At 36.5% G+C, this 24,140-nt stretch overlaps 1 protein-coding gene across 6 annotated transcripts in view; it reads right to left on the reverse strand.

Moving 5' to 3' along the window:
• LOC148872204 (protein FAR1-RELATED SEQUENCE 5-like) overlaps positions 1–7,326 on the reverse strand; it is a 55,672-nt gene extending 48,346 nt beyond the window's left edge. For 4 of the 6 annotated variants that reach the window (XM_088967268.1, XM_088967267.1, XM_088967271.1 and 1 more), the window contains exons 1-2: positions 7,082–7,258; positions 6,831–6,921 (exon numbers count right to left, since the gene is read on the reverse strand). The gene's annotated coding sequence lies outside the window, so the exon portion shown is untranslated. Of the gene's footprint in view, positions 1–6,830; positions 6,922–7,081 lie in introns of all 6 variants that reach the window. The other 2 variants (XM_088967270.1, XM_088967273.1) reach the window with 1 other exon arrangement.
• Positions 7,327–24,140: the final 16,814 nt, after the last annotated feature.

The following is a 24,140-nucleotide window of genomic DNA, read 5'->3' on the forward strand; positions in this document are numbered from 1 at the left end:
CCCCCCCCCCCTCCTCTTCCTCTGGCAGCGGGAAAGACTTTGGCAACTAGGTTGAAGCTGCAATGGAGGCCGGCAACTGAAGATAACTCCATGACACCTGAGAAGCCGAACCCTCGCTACAATAGGGTCTCGCAAGGAGACTCTGAAGATGACTCAGATTGGGAGGCGTTAAGAGATGTGGAACAAGACGATGGTGATCTGCTATCAAGTATAGGTAGCATCAACTCGACAAAGACCTGTAACCTTATAGACTCTGAAGCTTTCGGAACTGAACTGCTCTTCTCTGAAGATGCTGGTACAGAGATTCTGGAGATACAGGATTCGGGAGTTGGTATCCTTACTGCAGAAAGTGGAAGACAGGAGATTCAGAGAGAGAAGAAAGTAGATACAAATCAAGAACAAAGACAGGACTGCAGCTTTGTGGAGACGGGTATACATTGCAAACCGACCTTGGAACCACTTGAGGAACAGCTCCCCCCAGCTGCGCAGGTAGACACTGTACCTGAACCGGAACCATCTGGATTTGTCTTTGGAGTAATTGGTGAAAACCAGATTCAAGATCAGAGAGTCTCTTCCCCCCTTCCTCTCAATCCAGTTCTTTCTTCGCCCCCACTTTACTGTCAAAACTCATTTGGTTTTGATCCTTGTAGTAACCTTCAGCCTTTGGATTTTGCAGTTCCAGCTGTTGAAACGTCACCGGTGGTGGATAATGACCCATGTGCAATAGAAAAAGAAGGTGGGGGAGGAGGAAAAGACAATGAGGAGATTGTTTTTTGTGATGGAATTGGAAAAGGATGCTGGGGGAAATGAAGTTATTGCAGGTACCCAAGAGAAGGAAAAGGAAGACTGTCATTTAGTTGAGGGAGAAGAAGGTTGTAGAGAGATACCCAAAGTAAAGGGAGAGGAACAAAAAGAAGCCAAAAGGAAGTTCGCCAAAGGAAATGTCTATCATAGAAAGGGGGTAGAAGATGATAAAAAAAGAAAGAGAATAATGAATGAGGTGGAAAGGCTAACCTGTGGTGTGTCCTATAAGAAGACTGTAAATAGGAAAAGGGAGAAGAAAAGAGGAGAACAGGATTTGGGATTGAATTAGGGTCAGGGAAAAAAGAGTGAAACGAAATTGTTTTGCTGGAATGTAAGAGGTTTAGAAAGTGAAAAGAAAAGGAGAATCATCAGGAATGTGATAAGAAAGGAGAGACCAGTTATAGTCATGTTACAGGAGACAAAGCTTTTGGATTTGGACAAAAGGTAGATAAGAAGTATCCGGAGTTGCAGGGGTCTAAGTTGGTTCTTTGCCCCGTCATGGGGTGCCTTGGGTGGAATCCTTACAATGTGGAAGAATGAGGAAGTTGACTATTAGGAGGAATTAATAGAACAATACTCAGTATCAATAAAAACCAAGAGAAAGAGTGATGGAAGGGAGTGGGTGTTGACTAATGTGTATGGGCCAAATTCATATAGAGAGAGGAACTCATTTTGGGGAAAGCTAGCTACAGTCAGAGGCATATAGGAGGGTTTGTGGTGTTTGGGTGGGGATTTCAATGTAATAAGATATACAAATGAGACAAACAACCCCAACCAACCCTTAACATCTAGTATGAAACACTTCAATTCCCTGATTGAGTCCCTGGAACTAAAAGAGCCTACCTTGTTACAAGCCTCGTTCACCTGGTCAAATCTCCAAGAAAATCAAGTGTGCTCAAAACTGGATAGATTCCTGTTCTTCATTGATTGGGAAGAGTTGTGGGGCACTTTGACACTAAAAACCCTACCTAGAGTAACATCTGATCATTGCCCTTTAAGCCTTTACCAAGAAAATCTTATCGGTGGCCCCACACCTTTTAGATTCGAAAACATGTGGCTAGAAGTTACAAATTTTTTGCAAAAGGTAAAAGAATGGTGGTCAAAAGATGGGATAAGGGCTAGAAATAAAGTGGTGAGATTCTCTAAGAAACTAAAAAGATTGAAGGAAAAGGTCAAGGAGTGGAACAAAGAGGAATTTGGAAAACTTGAGGTCATAAAGGAGGAATTAGCTAGGAAAATAGAGGAAGTGGACCAAAAGGTGGCCCAGAAAGAGTGTGGGGTGGAGGATAGAATAGAAAGATGGAACTTAAAAGTGCAATTGGAAGAGATTCTAAGAAAACAAGAGATTTTTTGGAGGCAAAAATCTAGATGTAAATGGCTTCTGAAAGGGGATGGAAATAGTCTTTTCCACTCTCTAGCAAACGGGAGAAGACGGAAAAACCAAATTTCCAGTGTAGAGGTGGATGGAAGAGTGATAACTGCAAAAGAGGAAATTGAAAGATGCTTTGTGGATCACATTAAGTCAATCCTAGCAACCTTTGATTAAAACATGGCAGAATTGGGAGATTTACGTTGGGACAAAGTGCCAGAATCCGAAGTTAACCTCATAGAAAGAGCTTTCACTATTGAAGAGATACATGAAGCAATATTCTCGATGGATAGATCTATAACTCTGGGGCCGGATGGATTTTCAATGGCTTTCTATCAGGATTGTTGGGAAATTTTGAAAGATGAATTAATGGATGCATTTGTGGAGTTCTATCAAGAAGGAAAATTATCGCTTGGAGTTTTATTGCTTTAGTGCCAAAAAAGAAGGAGGCCAAAACCCCTAAGGATTATAAACCGATAAGTCTAGTGGGTAGCTTGTATAAAATCATTGCAAAGTCCTGGCTAGTAGGTTGAAGACTGTATTGCCCTATATTATCTCTCAGAACCAAGGAGCTTTTGTAGAGGGGAGACAAATTGTGGATCAAGTCTTAGTGGCAAATGAGTGTGTGGTAGCTAAGAGAAAACAAGGTGGCAAAGGTTTGATTTGTAAATTGGACCTTGAAAAATCTTATGATATGGTGGATTGGTCCTTCCTGTTGAATTTAATGGAAAAGATGGAGCTAGATGAAAGATGGAGGATGTGGATTAAAGAATGTATTAGCTTAGCACATTTTTCTATTCTGATGAATGGAGTAGCAAAGGATTTCTTCCAGGCTAAAAGAGGACTAAGACAAGGTGATCCCTTATCTCCATTCTTATTCACCTTTGTGGTTGAGGTTTTGAGTAGACAAATCACCAAGGCTGATCAAGAAAACCAGTTTAAAGGTTGGAGGATGGGTAGATCAGAAGTGGTGGTGTCTCATTTGCAATTTGCTGATGACAATTATTTTTTGTGAAAGCTGTGATGAAGCCAATTTAAGGAATCTGAAAAGATTGGTGGATGAATTTCAATAGGCCTCCAAATTAAAAGTCAATTGGGGAAAAAGCTGTATAGTCGGAATCAACATTGAAAGGGGGGACATCCAAGCCATGGTAAATCTGTTAGGTTGTAAAGCGAAAAATTGGCCTCTAGAATACTTAGGTATGCCCTTGGGTGGGAATCCAAAAGCTAAAAGCTTCTGGAAACCAATGGTAGAGAGGTTCATGAAGAAGTTGGCAATGTGGAAGAGATAATATTTCCTTGGGGAGAAGAATCACCTTGATAAAATCAACCCTTGCAAACCTTCCCACTTATTTCCTTTCCACCTTTAAGATACCGATGAAAATAGTTAGGAAATTGGAGAAAATTATGAGGGACTTTTTGTGGGAACCAGGTGATTAAAAGAAAGATCATTTAGTGAAATGGGAGCAAGTTTGTTACCTTAAGGACCAGGGTGGATTAGGTATAGGGAACCTAATAAAGAAAAACAAGGCCCTACTAGGGAAATGGCTGTGGAGATTCCCTTGTGAGTTAGAAAGGTTGTGGCACAAGGTCATTAAAATCTTACATGGTGAAGCAGATAACGGTTGGGATGCAAAATTAGCCCCCAATGCAGCTCCATCTTCTCCCTAGAAGGCAATCTTTGAGGTATTTCCAACCTTTCTTCAATTTATCAAGTTTGATGTTGGTTGTGGCAACAAAGATTTATTCTGGGAAGACCTTTGGGTTGGGGATGTGCCTCTTATGTTCAATTTCCCAAACCTCTACTTTTTATCAAACTATATAAACAAACCTGTTGCTAGGTTTGGTGTGCTTTCAGAATCAGGGATTTCTTGGGATTTTGGTTTTAGAAGAGGGTAGAGGGAAAATGAGTGTGAGTCTCTAGTGTTGTTGATTTCAAAACTTGAGAGGGTCTACTTGGACCAATCTATTGCTGATTGTAGAGTTTGGTCCCCAACTTCTAATGGTTTATTTTCCTGTGCATCTTTCTTTGGTTTGCTCACTCATATTAATCCTATGAGGGTGAACTTCCCAGTGAGAGAAATTTGAACTAAACCGATCTCTCCAAAAGTACATGCTTTTTGTTGGGAAGTGTTCCTAGGGAAGGTAAACACTTGTGATGTGCTACAGAAAACGAGGCCAAACAATTGCCTCTCTCCTCATGTGTGTATCCTTTGTTTGGGATGTGGTGAAACTCTAACCCACTTACTATTATCCTGCTCTTTTGCTTCTAGTATTTGGAATGTTGTTTATTCTCTCTTTGGATGCAGATGGGCTCCCCCACAGGATGTGGTAAGTCTATTCAGCCCCTCTTTCCTGTGTCAACAGAAGAAAAGTGGAAAATGCATATGGAAGGCAGTGAGAGCATATACAGTATGAACTATATGGGAGGAAAGAAACCTAAGAATCTTTTCAGGAAAAAGCAAAACAGAGGAAGTTATTGAAACCATAAAAATCAAAACTACACATTGGGTGAAGACCATGGAGATATTCAGAAACTACTCCACGAATTAGATACTAAGAAATTGGGCTGAAATTGCACAAACAGATGTATCCAAAGTTCTTATAAGCATGGAATGGAAGCCACCAGCACGGAACAAACAAAAACTGAATTTTGATGGGAGTTCTCTTGGCAACCCTGGAAGGGCTAGCATTTGTTGTTTTTCTTTCAAGCAATAAATATACCCTTTTTTTCTGTTTATGAAATTTTATTTTATTATCAACATATGAACACCTATATGTATTTTTGAAGACAAAATAAAATTTTATTAAATCAAAAGGCAAATACAAGGAAGGCGATAAGCAATCACCCGAGGGGAAGCAAAAAACAAAGACCCAAGCAAGGAAGCCCCAACTGCCCAAATCCAGACCCGACCAACCAAAATTGACATATTGCAACACTAAGGCAATGTGTTGCAATGGCCCAACCAAAATTGCAACACTAAGGCAAAACCCACCCCTCCTGACCCGACCAACCAAAATTGACCCCTCCGAAAACCCACCCCTACTGCCCAAACCCAACCAAGATTCCCACTCAATGGCTCAACCAAAATGAAACCCATATGTATAAAACAATTTTTAAATCAGAGTTGCATATTGAGTTTAATATACCTGATCTTTGGTTCCACTAATTTTTCATAATCTCATTAGTAATTTAGTATAAATGTTTACAAGTTAAACAGGTACAAAACCCGAAGTATTATCAATGTGTTCTTAATGAAGTTATTTTATATTTTATTGTTTTTTGACAAAGAGATAAGAAACAAAAAAAACTGCATTAAGCAGAACGGATGGGAAACAGGATTCATGTAGCCAACCCCATATAGTTGGGATAGGGCTTGGATAATGATCATGATGAGATAGGAAACCAAGAAAATCCGGGCTTCTTATCTGGTGTCAGTTAAAGCTGAAAGGTACTTCTTTGTATTTATTTTCTTCTTTAACCTTGTTCTCCTTTTATGTGTATGACTTAGAGGTGTAATACCTTCATAGTTCTGTACCAGTAGCATTCATCATTTACAGTGTAACTTCTAATCTAAGGGCTTCTAAACTGGTGATTTTTCTTCTACAACTCTAATATAAAGCTTTTTATTTGTAGGAATGGCAAAGAGCAGCATTCTGGCCATAAGTAGGAAATGGCAAGGTTGCTTGTTTTGGGGGGCTAGATTAGATCTTCTTATATACCTCTGTACTATGTACCACTCAATGGGTTGATATCTTGACCTCTACTTCAGAACCATAACTATTTTGTTTCCCCTTCTCAATTATTGAGAGATTCCAATATACAGTATAATATGAGGGATTAACACTTTTCATTTCATGTTTCTACTTGAAGGATATGCTGATATGGCACTGTTTTTATTGGGGCTGTTCAATACAAAAAGGTCACATGTTCATGCACATTATATCAACTAAGACTTTGGTTTGACTTTTGGAATTGGTTGCAAAATTGATCCCCTTTGGTTGATGCACATTACATCAACTAAAAATTTAGAATATCATGATAACCAAAACAAAACTAAATTGCCTTAAAGAATGGCAAAGACAACAAAATTAATTCCGAGGCCAATAGATCCACATTATCCAAGTATAATCCATTGTAACTTAAGTCCACCATTTAATGTCGAAGAGAGCTAAAATGCAACCATAACATAAACTCCAAATTGCCAAGGGGGCGATGGACAGGGAAAAACAGATAGATAATACCCTGTCTCTAAAATGATAACAATGACAGATAGAGGGATCAATTCATGATTGTAGTTCAAGACCTGAAGATGAAGAAGGACAAACCGCTTTTTCTTTGAATTTTCTCCCTTAGTTGAGAAGAACAGTAAAAACAATGTGCTCATCTGCATATACTCTTTGAAGTAACTCTATAGACCCTAGAACTAAGAACGGCCAACAAAGAGTTGCTCAACACGTAAGATCAAGTTGTGGGAAGGGAAGTCAATAAAATGCAGGATAAACATGAAATAATGATGTGCAGATGCAAAACCTCAACTCAAGTCTCTAACTCCAAGCCTAAAATAATCCACAAAACTCCAATTCTCTAAATGCAGGTGGTTAACCTTAGTTTCAAAACCTCATGAACTTAATAGTTATGTGTACGGATTCATACCTTTTGTTCTATGTATGGTTCACGGGCTTGAGAAACATTGAAAATGAAACCCGTTTCTATTACTTCTATCTCTGCTCTCTAAGCTCACCTACTGCAAAAGAAAAAATGGGAAATTAAGATCAGAAAAAGGTAAGTTTGTCCTCTGAACACGATGTATTGTAACCCTTGCAAACACGTTAATCAGGAACAAAGAGAAGGAGATGGGGCTGCTAGAAAGGGAAAGTGTTGAATATCTGTTTTGGGGGGGTTACCAGAATCTTCCGTTAGAAGTTTCAGCCGGCGGGGACTTCCGTTTACGAAGAATAAGAGAGAGAGGAGGTTGATGGAGAGAGAGAGTGGAATATCAGGGGAGGATTTACCAAAACCTGCTGGCGAAGAGGAAGGAGTTACGCCCAACGAGAACGAGAGAATTTTGTTCGGGGCACTGCTTTTTTGCTTTTTGTGCCGCGGGCTTTTTTAATTTTGATAGTGCCACATTTCTCACTTGGAATGGAACGAGGGGGAGAGCACTAGAGCAGGAGGAATAAATGATCTAAACAGTGCTCAAAATGTGGCCCACGGCGAAGTCAACTTGAACGAAACACCATTCTTCTTCGGCATTTTCTATGATGCCGGAAGGGTATGAAACCGGAAGAGATTTGACCAATCAGAATTCTCCGTAAATTTTGATTGGTTACCACTTACCACTTCTATGATACCATTGATTGGTTATCAGTTATTCATGCCTTCAACGGCTAAAATAAAGTGATATAGAAAATGTGAGTCATTTACTAATGTACCCTTATAGTTTTATGGATTTATTAAATTTATCTATAATTTTTATTTTACTGAAATGTCCTTATAATTTAAAACTATTATTTCTTAAACTATATCTACTGTTTAGCTAACAAATTTTATCCTTATTATTTAACTATTGTCTTAAACCACCCCTAATATTTATAGCAATTGTCATCATCATTAAGCATTGACATAAAAATCTAAAAAATATATTTACCCTTCGTTATTTTTCATATTTTCAAAATAAAATAAGATATCAAATTTACCCTCCAATCTCAAATGTCGATCCTTGCTAGTAATCTGAAGACTAGTAATCGAGCAACAATCACAAACACCTCAAGCCAACGATGAGTCGATCAAGTACAAAGAACGCTCCATTTTCTTCTTGAATCAGAACTTTGCATTTTCGACCAAAAACTAAAACAGATGGAGCCTACCCGAGACCAAGATGGTCACAGTACCCACACACAAGCCTTCTCAAATATGCTCCTGGCACGGCTTGTGGGATGGCGACAAGGGCGTGTGTGGCCACAAATTAAAGTTTGTTGGAGAACAAGTTGTTTCGATTCAGACATACTTGTAAGAATGGATTGGGCCATCACCAACGGTGTGGATGTGCTATCACTCTTTCTCTCTTTGCTCTCTATCTCTCTCCCCCTTTCACTCTTTTTGTTTATGGCCGCCATCACCACAGCAACTTCAAGCGGCAATGGCAATGGTCACTCTCTCTCTGCTCTTCATCTCTCTCCCATTTTCTGTCTATCGCCGCCATCGTCGCTACAACTTCAAGCGACAATGGCTATGGTATCTCGCTCTCTCTCTACTCCTTGTCTTTCTCCCCCTTTCACTCTTTTTGTCCATCGCCACCATTGTCGCTGCAACTTCAAGCAATAGTGGCAATGGCATTTTTTTTGCTTGCTCCCCCAATCTCTCTCTCTCTACTCTTTGTCTCTCTCCCCCTTCATTCTCTATAGCGGCATCTTCATAGACAATCGAACATGCCATTAGTGGCCTTCGAATCATGATCCTAAGGCTTGGTTGTTATTACTTTTTGTGGGCTATATGTTACCACGGTTATTATAAAAAATGGGGCTCTCGACGGGTCTTGCCCCTTATGCTTGTCTCAACTTCTAGGGTAATCACATATCAGGATTGCATTTTTTACTTCGTACTATGGTTAATGATGTGTTATTGGCACCCTCGATGGTTGCACCTGTTGGATGGTTTGCACTGAGGGATATCTAGAGTTGTCTAGGACTTCCTAGTGTGGGTTGGGGAATAAGGCGAGGGCATGGGGGTGCCAGGTAATTGCGATGTACTCCTAAGGTCGTAGATGTGCTCCTAGAGTTTTTAAAGCCTTCCTAAGATTGCTATAGAATGTAAATGCCCTCCTGGGTTGCCAAGATCTTCTTAGGGTTTCTAGGGAATGTAAGTGTGTTCCTAAGGTTGCTAGTAGGGGTGAGCAAAAAAAAAAAAAAAACTGAACAAAAAATTCGGTTAACCGTACCTACTAGTATACATATATTTCTATATATTTTATATATATTTACATATTTTATATTTTTTAAATATTATAAATTAATAAATATGCATTATATATAAATATATATTTATAATATATGATATATCATTTATTATTTAAAATATAATATTTTATATGTTTTTTTATAATATATATTGTAACAATAAAAAAAAAACCAAAAAACTAATGAACTGAACCAATGGTTAACCGACTAGCTTCGGTTCGGTTTCAATTACTAGTTTTCCAAAAATTGGTAGTACCAGTTCGGTTCAAAAAAAGCCCCACGGTTCAGTTAATCAAACCGTGAGCACCCCTATTTTCCAGGGCCTTCCTAGGGTTGTTAGGGAATGTGGATATGCTCTTGAGGTTGCCAGGGCCTTCCTAGGGTTACTAGGGAATGTAGATATTCTCCTAGGTTTTTCCAGGGCCTTGTTAGGGTTGTTAGGGAAGGTAGATATGCTCTTGGGGTTGCTAGGGAATGTAGATATGGACTTGGGGTTGTCAAGGAATTGAGTTGCACCTAGGGTTGCTAGGACCTTCCTAGGGTTGCTAGGGAATTTCAATGAGTTCCTAGGGTTTCTAGGGCTTATTACAATTGAGGTATCAGACTGGAGGTGGTGCTCGAGTCTACTAGACCAGGCCTATAATGAATAAGCCACATTGGTGATTAGCAATTGTTGGTCAAGGCTTATTTATGATGCTACCAAAAATATGTTATCAAGTTGCAAAATATGTGACAGATGCATAAATATCTGCTCAAAACTTATTTTAAAATTTAGAAGATCGAATTAATGTCAAATCTTCATCATAAAAAAGTTAAAAACAAAACAAGAGATTGTAAGACATAGTAAATACAATTTTTGAAGAAGATAGATTTTATTGGTAAGAAACGATTTATTCAATACAACTTTACTCATTATACATTTTTAGCCAATGGCCATTCATGGTCTCATCATGTTCATTTATCTATGGGTTCCAGAGTACATAGTATCTAGTTGGGTGAGCCTTTTTGATGGTGTAAGGCCCGATCCTGTTGGGCACAAACTTTCCAATTGATTTGCCCTGTTGCACATGCATGGCTGTTTTTAGCACCTTGTTCCCTTCCTTTAACTTCTAGGGTTTGACCAATTTATTGAAATTTGATGCCATGAGTTGTTTGTATTTGATCTATTTTTGAAGGCTTCATTCTCTGCCAGCTTATCACACAGTAGTCAGTCCATTCCATCTATGTGAAAATGTTTCCCCATTGCATAGGCTACTCTAGTAGAAACTATTTCTATTTCAGCTGGTAGGTCTGCTTCTTGTCCATAAACTAAGGAATAGGTCATCACTTGTGTCCTTTTCTTAAGGGATATGCAATATGCCCATAGAGTTTTGGATAGTTTGTTAGATTAGTCCTTTTGGTTGTCAGCAACCATTTTGCTCAGCATCCTTAATAGTGTCTTATTGGTTGACTTTGCTTGCTCATTCCCTTGGGTGTAATATGTTGTTGATGTTCCTAGTCTTGCCTTGTACTAACCTAGGAAGTCATAGACTTTCTGATTTTTTATTGATAACCCAGTATCTGTTAGGGTTTTCATCGGTACTCTGAAGTGATGGATGATATGTTGCCTTAGAAAGTTGGTTATATTCTCATTGTAGATCCTCCTCAATGGTATAACCTTCGTCCATTTGGTGAAATAGTCTATGGCCACTATAATGAAGCAATGTCCCCTAGAGGGTGGGTGTGTTTTTCCTATCAAATCTACTCTCCATGTATGGAAAGGCCTCTAGGTGACATCTAGGGCGGAGTTCATTGGCTGATTGGTGGATCCACTACCCATGCACTTGACATGTGTGACATCTCTGCACATGCCTCTAGGTGTCTTCTAGCATTATGGGTTAGTATAAGCCAAGGTGAAGTGTGTGATTATGTAATGCCATTTGACCTTGATGGGTGGCATGTTCGGAGTTGTAGGCTACTTCTAAGGCTTCTTCTATTTCATCACTAGCTAGGAATCATAAGGGTTTTCCTGTATAGGATTTTCTATATAACATGTCATACTGTAGGAAGAACCTCTTAATTTTGGACATGACCTTTTTTCGTGATGAGAAGTTTACAGGCATGGTCCTATCTCTAAGGTATGTTATGTATACATCTCTCCAATCTGGACCTCTCACAATGAGACATTTTTTCTTGTCAGCCATAGATATGCACTTATCACAGTTGTGTCATACTCTAGCTGCGTCTTTCTTTATTTATGGTTAATGGTATCCCACCCTCTATAGTCTCTTATATAATGATTTGTTATATCCCCATAGTATGCTTCATGGATTTCCTTCAGTACTTCACTCTATTTTCCATCTTGTGGTATAGTATCCCATTCACTAACTAGTATCACAATAGTACCTTGTTATTACGCATGGTGGACACGGGGTTTTTGAGTTTTTCTATCACGGAAAACCTCTAATTGCCTTCCTTTACTATGCCCTTTGATTTGATCAAATGCACTAATTTTTCTGTTGAAGGTGCACCTTGCATCTGGATGGTATGGTGATGGGCCTTTTGCTTGGTTGAATTTTGGATCCTAGAGTGGCTAAGGCATCCAATACTGATTTTTTGTTCTATTCTGGTGTCCATAGCTCACTTCCAGGTCTTTTGTCAAGTTCTGGATCAATGTTCTATATGGCAGGATTGATAATTCTTTCACCATGGTTTCTCCTTCCATCTATCCATCACTCATTTAGAGTCTCCAATCACTTTCACTTTCCTTGCTCCAGAGTCTCTTGCTACCACCAACCCTAGCACGAGGCCCTCATACTCTGTGATGTTGTGTGAATAGGGGAATTGTAACTTAAATGAGTATGTGGAGGTTTGTCTTGTCGGGGAGGTTAAAGTGACCCCTGCTCTGGTAGAGGAGTTGGTACAACTACCATCGAAAGTGAGGGTCCACTCAGCATTTTCTACTATCGTGATGAGGGGGAGTTTGCCAAGTATTTCTTCGGAAATGGGGAACTCATCGTTGGAGGGAAAAGTTGTTAAAAGGTTTGTTACAACTTGACACTTGATGGCCTTTGGTCGGGTGTACTCAATGTTGTATTCGCTCAACTGCATCATCCACTTGACCAGCTTCCTTGACAGTGGTGATCTATCAATGAAATACTTGATTGAGTCATTTCTTGCTATCAAGACCACTTTCTACCCTAGTATGTAATTTTTAGACTTCTAGGCAACAAAGACTAATGCTAAACATTGCTGATCCATATGGAAGTAATTTTTCTCCATTGGTTTGAGTGTTCGGATGGCATAATAGATGGACATTCTATTTTTTCCTTGTTCTCTTGGGCTAACTTGCATCCTATGGCTTTTGAATTAGACGCAATGTATAGCTTGAATTCCTATCCACTCTTTGGTGGGGACATGGTTGACGCTTTTTAAGGGCTTGTTTTAGTTGGTCAAAAGTATGTTGGTGTTGCGATGTACACATATATTTTACAAACTTCTTTGTGAGATTTATAGAGGCGAGGCAGTGTGTGTTAGGCCTGGGATGAACCTCTTGAGATAAGATACCTTCCCTACTAATGTCTTTAGTTATGACTCAGTACTTGGGGGCGGGAGGTCGAGGACTGCTTTCACCTTCCCTTTGTCAGGATGGATTCTGGTCTGGTCAACCTTGTAGCCTAGAGATTTTCCTGATTGCACCCCAAATGCACACTTTAAAGGGTTCAACTTCAAATTAAAAGACCTATATTGTAGAAACACTCTTTTCAATACCTCTGTGTGATCTTCCCTTTTCTTGAATTTCACTATGATTTCATCCACATAACATTCAATTTCCTTGTGCATCATATCATGAAAGACACTTGTCATGGCCCTCTAATAAGTGGCCACAACATTCTTTAGATCAAAAGGCATCATATTGTAGTAGAAGTTTCCTATGAGTGTCCTAAATGCTATGTGTGGTGCATTTATGGGGTCCATGTATATCTTCTTGTAGTTACTATATGCATCTAGGAAGGAGAAAAGTTCATTCCCGGTCGTGGCATTTATAAGGGTCTCCAGGTTGGGCAAGGGAACTCATCTTTTGTACAAATCTTATTCAAATCTCTAAAATCGACGCAACACCTTAACTGGTTGTTCTTCTTTTTGACTGGTATGACGTTCGCCAACTACTATGGGTGCGCAATGGGTTTTATGAAACCTACTTTTAGAAGTCTTTCGATTTCTTTGATTTTTAAGGTCACTTATGGTTTGAAGACTCGTTGAGGCTATTTCATAAGCTTGAATTTAGGGTTACTACATAGTGAGTGCTTAACTATTGCTAAGTCCAACCTTGGCATTTGGTCACATGACCAGGTGAACACGTCTTGGAACTCTTTCAGGAGTTCGATTAGTTTCATTTTCTCTTTTTGCCCTAATTTAGTTGATATGAAGAGTGGTCTGTTGTCTGCTTTCCTGGTGGATATGTCAATTTTTTCTAATGGCTCTTTTACTACGCTGTTGGAGTCTTGCATGTGCCTAGGAGGCACATGGATTTTGTCATAGTATTTAATAGTTTCTTTAGATGTGTCTTTCTACGGATGTCACTTTGGTTATATAACCGCAATTGTTTATTTTGAATAATTGTTTGTAGGTGTTAGGCTATGTACCTTATGCACTATTGTTTATTGATGTTATGGATCATTTTCTTTCGACAATGTGAGCATCGCGATGGCAATATTTGGCAATTCTAGAAGTGTGTTCTTGGCAAGATGTTTTTGATAGGGCACAAGAAATCTTATAGTACTTTTATTAATAATTGAGTGTTTATAGCGATTATATGTTATCATAACAAAAATATTTATACCTCTGTGGTGGGATTTTTCACAACATATGCATCATCATCCTCATATTCTTCGACAATTGTGTAATAGCTCTCTCCATTTAAATGTATCATTCTTATACAATGTGATCGCTTCTTCCGCCTTGCGACCATTGGAGCCACACTTGTCAGTTTTGGTAGTCGTATTGCCTCTACCTTTGCCACTCGTGTTTCTCTGTCCTTGGTGAGCTCTATGTAGTAAATCACATCCTATAGATGTGCTTCTGACTTCTCAAACAGGACACGATTTGTAGGGATTCAGATGGTCCTTCCTCTGTTCTTAGCCTTCAGGCATTGATGATAAGTGAACGGGACCAATGCCAAGTGGTGTATGAGAGGTCATTCAAGGAGAGCATGGTAAGTGGTCTTTCCCGAGATCACTTGAAATTCTTGCTCTGTGAAGAATGGGAAAATGGCAATTGAGAGTATGATGGAACCCTTGGTGACAAATGCATTGCAATTGAAATTTGTGACTTCCATAGGCAACCCTTTGACTTTGTTCTCTTTCACATCCATTAGCTTCAGGGTGTGGACTGAGATGAGGTTCACAGAGCTGCCTTGGTCTATTAGTGCTTGCCATATTTCGTAGTCCCTATTTTGGTCGTTATATATAGAGGTCGATTATGATGGGGGTCTATGGCGAGCATGTCTTCCATGATGAACTTGACATTTAACTTGTCCATGTGATGTGGCTTCAACGACCTTCTGAAGGCCTCCACTAGTGCTCTAACAATGAGTTGTTGGACTGAAGATCAGTGTTTTGCTCAAAGCGCTGTGCTAGCATTTTCATGCTATCGTGGGTCAACATCCCGACGACATTGATGTTTCCTCCTTGTGGGTGTATAGGGAGGGGATCAATTTCAACTTGGACAGGCTTACGTTTGGTGTAATCATCCAAGTTGACCTTTTGCACAAAAAGCCGCTACAAGGTAAAACAGTCCATTAGGTCATGGTTTGACAATTGGTGGTAATTGCACCACCTCGACCCGTGCTTATCCTTCTTAGGGTCAATTCTAGCCAGTGGTGGTGGTAAGCTAATGACGCGGTCCTCTACCAACTTGTTCATGATCATGATCACTTCACTTTCGCTACAGGTGAATGTTGGTGGAGGTGGCGGTAATCAGTTGTTTTGCCAACCTTGGACACTATCATGATAGTATGGTCCTTGGTTTGGTCTCCTAGTGTTACAAGGTTTGTAGTCGATGGCATATGCTTTTGTTCTAGCAAATGACAGTCCCGGCATGGCAATCTGCATTATAGGGGCTGCAACGGTTCATGTTGTCCTTTTAGCACACTTCCAGAGCTGGCTGAAAGTTTCCACTTCGATGTTTTCAATACTAATTTTGTAGGCTGGGTGCATCCCCTATATGCATTGTTCCACAAAACTTTTCTCAGTTGTGTGTTCTTCGAAGACTGAGTAGGTCAACTTTTAAAAGCGCATGACGTAGGCTAAGGGGTCTTCTCCCATGTGCTGCTCCATGTTTCGAAGGTCTGTTATCATTAATCTCTGTTTGAGGGTGAACCATTTGGATAAAAACTTCTTTGTAAGTTTTTCCCAAGAGTCGATGCTTCTTGCGGTTAGATTAACAAACCAAGAACACGTCAGCCCAATCAGTGATTTAGAGAATTCCCAGACTTTCAAATCACTATCCAGGGTGAATATCCCCAGGGTGTCTTCAAACTTGTTGACATGTTCTTGTGGGCTTCCTTTTTGACTGTCACACGATGGCCATTGTTGTGGTGGCACATAGCTGACGGGGTAAGCTATGTACAGAATGTGGTTGGAGTATGATCTCTGGAGTGTTAATGTGGGCTGATATTTGTTTTGGCTTTCTTCCATTAGGCCCTGAATATATTCTCTAATCTCCATTCAAATAATGGGAACCTTGGTCATTGTGTAGCTCTGGGTAACACAAGCCTATTCGACAGTAGAGAGGTGTGTTTTCTAGACCATGTAGAGCACAGGTGGATGGTCAACTTCCGACATGTCTTGCTTAGTTGTTCCGAAAGTCGAGGTCCCAAGGTGGTCAGAAGACATGGGTGTAGAAGGGCCTACAGGGGTGAATGGGGAGTGCTCATGTGTGGTTGCCTTCGTAGTAACAACTATAGGGTTCTTCTCATCTCAGCCTGCATCTGTTCTAGACGGTCGAAATGGGTTTCGAAATCGTAGGCTTTGTAACATAAAATCTTAATGCTCGCTTGGTTAAAGGCTTCTTGAGAAACATGATCCTCAAGCTCCGTGTTGGCATCCTCGAGGTTATTGTATTGTTCTTCAGGGATAGGGGAGAGGTTGATTCTACGAGCAACCACTCTTTGTGATCAAGGACAATAACTAAAGATTCTAATGAAAATGTGATGGTGAGGTTGGGTAATGTGGTCTCCTTGAAGGATGGGGGATGGCCGAGATTGTGAGAGGGGTAAGGGATGGATCCTTTGGATTCTCGAGAGCATATTAATAGAACCAAGCGATAGGGGTGGTGAACGAATGAATGCATGGCTGTACTTTATTCCCCTTTTTATAGGAAAGATCTTAGACCTTAAGGAAAAAGATCCAAAAAGGGGTTTGATTCCTATTAGGAAAGGGAATCCTTATCTTTATGTCGGTTGACAAGGGAATGCTATTGGGGTTTCACCACGTGTCTAGTGAGATCCTCTAAAGACAAAGTTTCCTCTCTCTTAAGGATTTTTATCCAGCATGTGTAGGCTACATCCCATCATGGGTTTCCTTGTGGCTATGTGGTAGAGGTAGGGCCCGAGTTTGACTAGCGTGTGCATTTGTTCACTCGGTTATCTTTGAGGTGCTGTATTACAACATTTTTTGTTCTCATCACAAGTTCAAGGTAGTTATTTGAGCTCATCGTAGGCTTAGGAAGGCCTTCCATGCTGTTACAAGTATGTGTGTAGTTTTATTTTGAGATCTTTATCTTGGTTACAACAATGCTAAATTGCATGTGTGTTTACAATATGCAAACCTAGGTTAGTAATTGGTGAAAGTAGATTTCTAACCATACTTTCAAGAGTACAATTAGCATCACTTTTAGCGTAAGCATCCTAAGGAGAGTTTGGATTTGGTGACACAACACCTTGTTGGCCACATTCTCCCAGCCACACATTAACAACATCTCCTGTACTTTATATCATTGATATCCCCAAATGTGGCCAGCAATGTGTTGTGGTCAACATATCCAGACACTCCTAAGGTTCTATAAACAAATAGTTTTCCTACTTCACATACAAGATGAAGGATGTAGACCTCATAATTCAATGTTTCCGAAGAAGCTGATTGACAGGAGGTGAAGATAATAAACCTACTAGATTAGAGTTCCAAGCGTACAACCAGCACAAGGCTTATCTATGATATTGCAAATAATCAGTTGAAGACTTGATGATCTGAAGTGTGAAAAACAGAAGATGGTTATCCTCAAGATAGTGCAGTTGAGAACCCAAGGCCACTAGAGATGGGTAAGAGAAAGTAATAAGCAAGCCTAGGGTAAAGGGGAGAAACTAAGGCTACATTTCCATTCAAAACAAATTAGACCTTTTAATAAGAAATCAAAAAAGGAATTTGATTTTAAAATTAATGAAATTAAATATTTTTATTTGCCAAATATGATTTAAAATTGAATACTAAACAAATCGAACCCAAACCTATGTATCATATTAGGTATAACTTCCCCAAAATGGGATTTTCAATTCAAAGAAAAAGTTATTGAACACATTTAATATATATATATATATATATATATATATATATATATATATATATATATATATATATATATATATGTATGTATATATATATTAAAGAAAGGATTTCAGGCCAAATCCCCTCCCAATCAGACACGTGGCCTTTTCAAATGCCTTCCCATTTAGAGATGTGGCCATATAAAATTGCAGGCCACAGCCCCTCACGTAGTTAGTTAGCAGGCCACCCAACGAAAATGTAAGAAGCGGAGACGTTATTGGTTTAGTTGGAAGAGGAGGCGTAAGGAATGCAAAACCCCATTCGGACTGCATCTACCACCCACTGTTTTCAAACTCTGCACCTCTATTTTCGAACGCTAGCAAAAGAAAACTTTCAGCACGGACTGCATCCACCGCCCACTGTATTCAAACTATGCAAAATGCCACCATCCACCACCTCTGTTTCCAAACTATGCAAAAAACAATCATTTTGGTTCGGTTTATATTGTCTTTGGTTCGGTTTAAATTGACTCAAATTCCCAAGACACACGAATATTAATGTTTTGCTGAGCGAACTGATTAATGAACTAACAATAATTACTTATAATAATTAATTAACAACGTTAATTAATGTTTGCTGACCCAAATATTATTAAAAAAATTGTAAGTACCAAAATATTAATGTTTGCTGACCCAAATATTAATGTTTTTACCCACATTATTAATAGCGATAAATTATTTACTTATTAATTTGGACTGATAATTAATGACGATTTTAATAATGATAATTATTAATTTGGATATAATTATTTAACATTTATATTAATTCATAAATAAATAAGTAATGTTAATTATTCATATTATTATTGTCATTAATAATAATGAATAATAGTATTATTATCCATTAATTTTTTTATTTAGTGAAAGTTAAATTAAAAATATTTCAATTATTCAACATTGTTAACTAATTAATTATAACAGAAATTATTATTTCATTAATTGACTAAAAATTTAATTATAGCAAATTTCTTACTTAATATACACAAATTATTATTATTACTGATTTATAATTATTAATATATTAATAATACTGATTATTATCAGTAATTTGAATTAATAATATTATTATTTTCCATTAATTATTTGAATGAGTGAAAGTTAATTTATTAAACTTTTAATTATTCAACATTGTTAACTTAATTAATTATAAAAGCAATTATTATTTCATTATTTAACACAAAATAATTATAATAAATTTATTACTTAATATGAACATATTAAGTACTTACAATAAATTTATTACTTCATTAATTAAATAAAATGTTTAACTACAACAAATTAATTATTTAATAATAATTAATTAATTAAAAATAATTAATTAATTACATAATAATTATTATCCTGTTTAGAGTCAAGTATATATTAATATTTTCAGTTATTTTGATCAATTATTATTGAAAAAATTAATAATTAATTAAAATATTATTAAATGTACTAGCTGAAAATTATCAATTTCAGTTATTTAATTTCAGAATGTTTGCCTAAATTAATTATTTAAATAAATGATAAGTGGAAAATTAATAACTAATTAAACTATTAATAATTATAAATTCCATAATTAGAACTTATTGATAAATATTCACTACAAAAATTTATTTAAAAAAATATAAATTTATCTTGTTTGCATTTACATTATACTTGCTGAAAATTACTAATGTCGGTTATTTAATCTTTCTATTATTAATATTTAGATTCATTAATAATCTCAATTATTGATTTATAATTACTAAGATTACTGATATATAATGAAGATGATTTAATATCAGTAATTATAATTAATAATATTATTTTTAGCAATTAATATATTATTAACATTATTGGTTTAGAAATCATCAATATTAATATCTATATTATAATATAAGTAATATAAGTAATTATTCCAGTAATAATATAAGATGGTAAATAGGAAAATTTAATTACTAAGTATGACTTGCTAAAAATTACTGAGTTTGGTAATTTATTCATTTAACTCGATCCAGTTTCCAACAAACCCCAGTTTATATGTTATACTGATCATTAATTAATATATTACTAATATTAGTGATTTTATAATCACTAATTATATAACTTTGTAAATAGGAAAATTTAATTTATAGAAATTACTTGCTGAAAATTACTGATTTTGGTATGAAATGTGTCTAAATTAATTATTGAAATAAATGATTACTAACAAATTAATAATTAATCAGAATATTAATTAATATAAATTTCTTAATTAAAAATTATTGATAGATTTTTATTGGAAAATTTAATTCAATAAATATAAATTTATTTCATTTTTAGATTTACATTATTTTTTATATTATCACTAATTTTTTAGCAAAAAGTAGTTATTGATATTTTTTAGTAATTTTGTTCAAATTATTAATAAAAAATACCGCTTCTGGTAATTTAATTTATTGAAAGTTATATTATAAAACTTTGAATTTTTCACATAAATAATTTGAAGTTTTAATAATTCCCACAAGTATTGGATAGTACATTTATAATACATACTTATTGGAACTATATTCATGGGTTTGGGGGATGACCCCCTGGATTGGAATGGCAATGGGCAGTTTTGGAGGGTAAGGATCATACTCCCTGTCCCCACCCTAAGTTTTAAATACATAATAATAATAACTATTAAAAGCTTAATTAAGTAAAGAAAGAAATTATAACAATTTAATTACTTAATAAAGACAATTTAGGTAAATACTTCATAATAATAAATTATTACTTAATAATATTATTAATTATAACAAATTAAATGCTCAATAACAACAAATTAGGTAAAATCTATTATATATATATATATATATATATATATATATATATATATTAAAAGGAAGGTTAATTGTCAGGTTGGAGTCCTCCCCTTTTAGACATGTGGCATCCTATTAATTAAAGAAATATGATTCATCAAAAAGTGGGTAGTTTCACTCCTAAACATTCTCAATAGATGGTTATTTATTAACTTAACACATGTTTATCCATAAAATTTAATTAAACATGTGGTATTCTAAAATTTAATTAAACAACATCCCAAAAGTAGTTACCTTTAGTCACAAACAAATTTTAATTTTAATTTTAACTAAAAGCCCTATGGTTCAAAAACTGATTATTGTGCATTAAAGTTATGTAAATTACCAGAATTTAGTGTAACTAGAAAACCTATTATAACAACAATACTCAGTAATTAAATACTAATTATTAATAAGGATATAAGAAAACAGTCATCACCATTACTAATTAAAAATAATATTAATCTTTAATTAAATAATTAAGTAAATATTATATATTTGATTAATCTTTAAAATTTTACAGTAAAGATTTTAATTATAATAAGTATTATGATAATAAAAACATTAATTAAGTACTTAATAATTACAAGAATAATTAACTAACTAAATAGTACAAAATAAATAAACTTAAAAAAAATAAAAAAATAATAATAAAAAGTTGGACATTTTTTACTTAGACAAAATAAAAATATAAAAAACTACTAGCCTCATATTTAGTACGGGGGGTCATTCACTACTTACCTTTTAAAGTAGAGGCTAATGATCATCCACTGCATAAACCCTAAGCACAAGTGCATCATAACTTGCAAGAAAACAAATACACCTTACCATTAGTTCTTGAGCAAAATACCAACAAACGGAAAACAACTCAAAGTTTGATAGAAAACTTGCATTTACTAATCCAAAAAAAATTGAATTGCAAGAGGACAGAGGAGGTGTATAAGTAGATCTGATTGACCTCAGATGAGGTTTAGCTTTAAGCTATCAATGATGCTTCGGTTCAAACAAAGGAGAAACCGGAAAGAGAAGAGACACTAGAGGAGAAGAAAAGGATGATGACGAAAATGTCTTTTTTTGTATGATGAACATGGTCTAATGTAGAAATGATTGCTTTAATATCTTGTTTCAAAAAAGATTTAATAAAGAAAATAGAGGGATCAGGTAATAAACATGGGTTTGTATGATAAGATGTAAAGGCATATCTCTTTTCCATAAAGAATTTTTTTTTTTTTTTTTTCATTTCTCTTTGTTCTATCAAGGAAAAGAAATCTAAAGGTACAATTTTCAATGGAGAATCTCCAACACAAATGGACTAAGGCTCTCCTAAAACCACTCAATGCCACATAATAGGATAGAAAAGGGTATCACCGTAGAATAGAAGTTCCTCAAAAGAAACCAAAACATATTTATGAGCAAAAAATATTAAGGACTAAACAAGGAAAATAGAAAAAGAAAAAAAAGGAATTGAAACATATATATGAAATCTTCTTTAAATTTGGAGTTGCAAAAGTTGGTAATCTTCAAAATTGTTGACATTATTTTTCCATTAAAATGAAATTTAAGAAAATTATAAATAGCAAAATTTCAAATGTCTTTCTGTTCGACGACTATAGTTAACAGTAACCTCTGCCCCTACTGAAAGCGAGAGGAAGGAGAGCTATTCAGTCTGCTTGACAACGCCGGGTAGGTCAGTCATTCTGAGTTTGACAAGCATATCGATCGTGTCCTTGTCAACCTCGATTACATCAGTCTTTGATGGAGGGTGATTTGGCCCGACCTCGTAATAAGGGGACACGTGAATGTGATTTAGTATAGGAGACAACTCGGCATAGCCAGTTTGGTATAAAATAGATTCCATTGCCCCGAGTTAGGGATCCTTCGAGCTGAGATCATCCCGAGCTAAGAGCACCTCTGTACTCATTCCGAGCTAAGAGCACCTCGGCACTCATCCCGAGCTAAGGGCACCTCGGTGCCAGGTCGCGGCATCAATTCATAATTCAGTTCGGGGTGTACAACCCTTAGCTTGAGAACATCAGTTCGAGGTAGAAACCAGCTCGGGTATACCGATCTACCCTCAACACTCCCGAAAGTCACTCCAACGATTCTCGAATTCTGCAGGATCACGTCTCGCAATAGCTAGGCATTATCTCTCCGTCCAATTTGGGTGGAAGTGGTTAGCTTTATCAACTGATAACGTTATCTTCAGATAACACGAAAACGGACTCTATCATGGCAAAAATCACAGAACTACGCCGTAAAGCCCGCAAGGACTCCATTATATAAAGGCCTCCCTCCCAGGGCCCAAAGGTACGCGCAATCACTACTTACTAGCTCTCTAATTACTCTTAGCTCGTATATATTGACTTAAGCATCAGAACGACTTCGCCGAAAAAGCACCCCCGGGTTCTCTCATTTTCTGTACAGATTCTCCACGTCCGTCGCCTACAGGAAGCTAAGCCACCGCCAGTTAGGGCCTCTTTGGATTCGCTTCATGCGGTGGGTCCAAAATCCAACGATCTTGTTCCGTAGGTGCTTCAAAGGAATGATCATCACCTCCTCCAACATCTTATTGGTGTGGTCCAAGGTCATCCAAGAGTAGTACCTCCTGGTCACCTGCCGAGAGGACTTCTCAACGGTCTTGGAATCCTCCGCCAAATCTTCAAACATTAGCTAATTATAAAGAAATTTCAGCCCCCCATCCGATAATGTTATTAAAGAGGAAGATGAGGGGCACAAAAAGAGAAAGATAAAGGCTTGTGGTTAAGTTTCTTTATTTTTTGTTTAGGAAGAAAATGATGGCTAAGCTCTACCCTATTTTAGTGTTTTGGTGGGGGCTGGGTTGGTTTAGTTGTAGAAACAAAAAGTTGGGGAGGAAGAGAAAGAAAGAAATAAGAAGAAGAATAAGGAGAGAGAGAGAGTCGCCCATTCACCGAATAGGCATCTATTTTAATTTTTAATAAATGACCCAAAAAAATACATCTGAGTTTGGTCTATTTTAAATTTTACTAGCTGAGTGCACATATAAATACAACGGTAAAAAGAGAGAGATGAGAGTGGTGAGAGAAACATAAGTAGTCTAAAATTTCGAGGTGGTAGCCTTGATATAAGGCCTAGGCAAGTATCAACATCTATAATACTTGCCAAAGATTGGGTTTCAAATCATTATTATACCTGTGTCTCAAGACTTTCTTGATTTTTTTTTTTTTGTATTTTGAAAATATAAAAATTCCATGACAACATTAACATTAAGTGTCCCATTCACCTTAGAAGTTGAAATATTGAGGGCCTATTTATATGCTTTTTAAGTTTTGAACCACCAGCACCAAGCCACACTAACTCCTTAATCTTTTCTTTATAAATTACTCATTGGTTACCAATTGTAAGGCATTTACTAATGTTTAAAAATCAACCGAAAAATGAAATGTTTTTTACTTAAATCTAGTGCCAAGTTAACACAATTCAATCATTTTGATCAAACTAGCAAATGTGCACATGTTTTGCACATGACAATTTTAGACGATAATGATGAAAGTAATAATGTATCCATTTTTTTTTTATATTTTTATGTAGATAAAAATAATTCTTATTTACCACACTTTTTTTTGTTTAATATGATCAATATATATAATATTAGACATATGGT

The sequence above is a fragment of the Nelumbo lutea genome, chromosome 2, assembly GCF_056320005.1.
Source record: "Nelumbo lutea isolate HS-2025 chromosome 2, American lotus-T2T, whole genome shotgun sequence".
In the NCBI taxonomy this organism is placed as follows: domain Eukaryota; kingdom Viridiplantae; phylum Streptophyta; class Magnoliopsida; order Proteales; family Nelumbonaceae; genus Nelumbo; species Nelumbo lutea.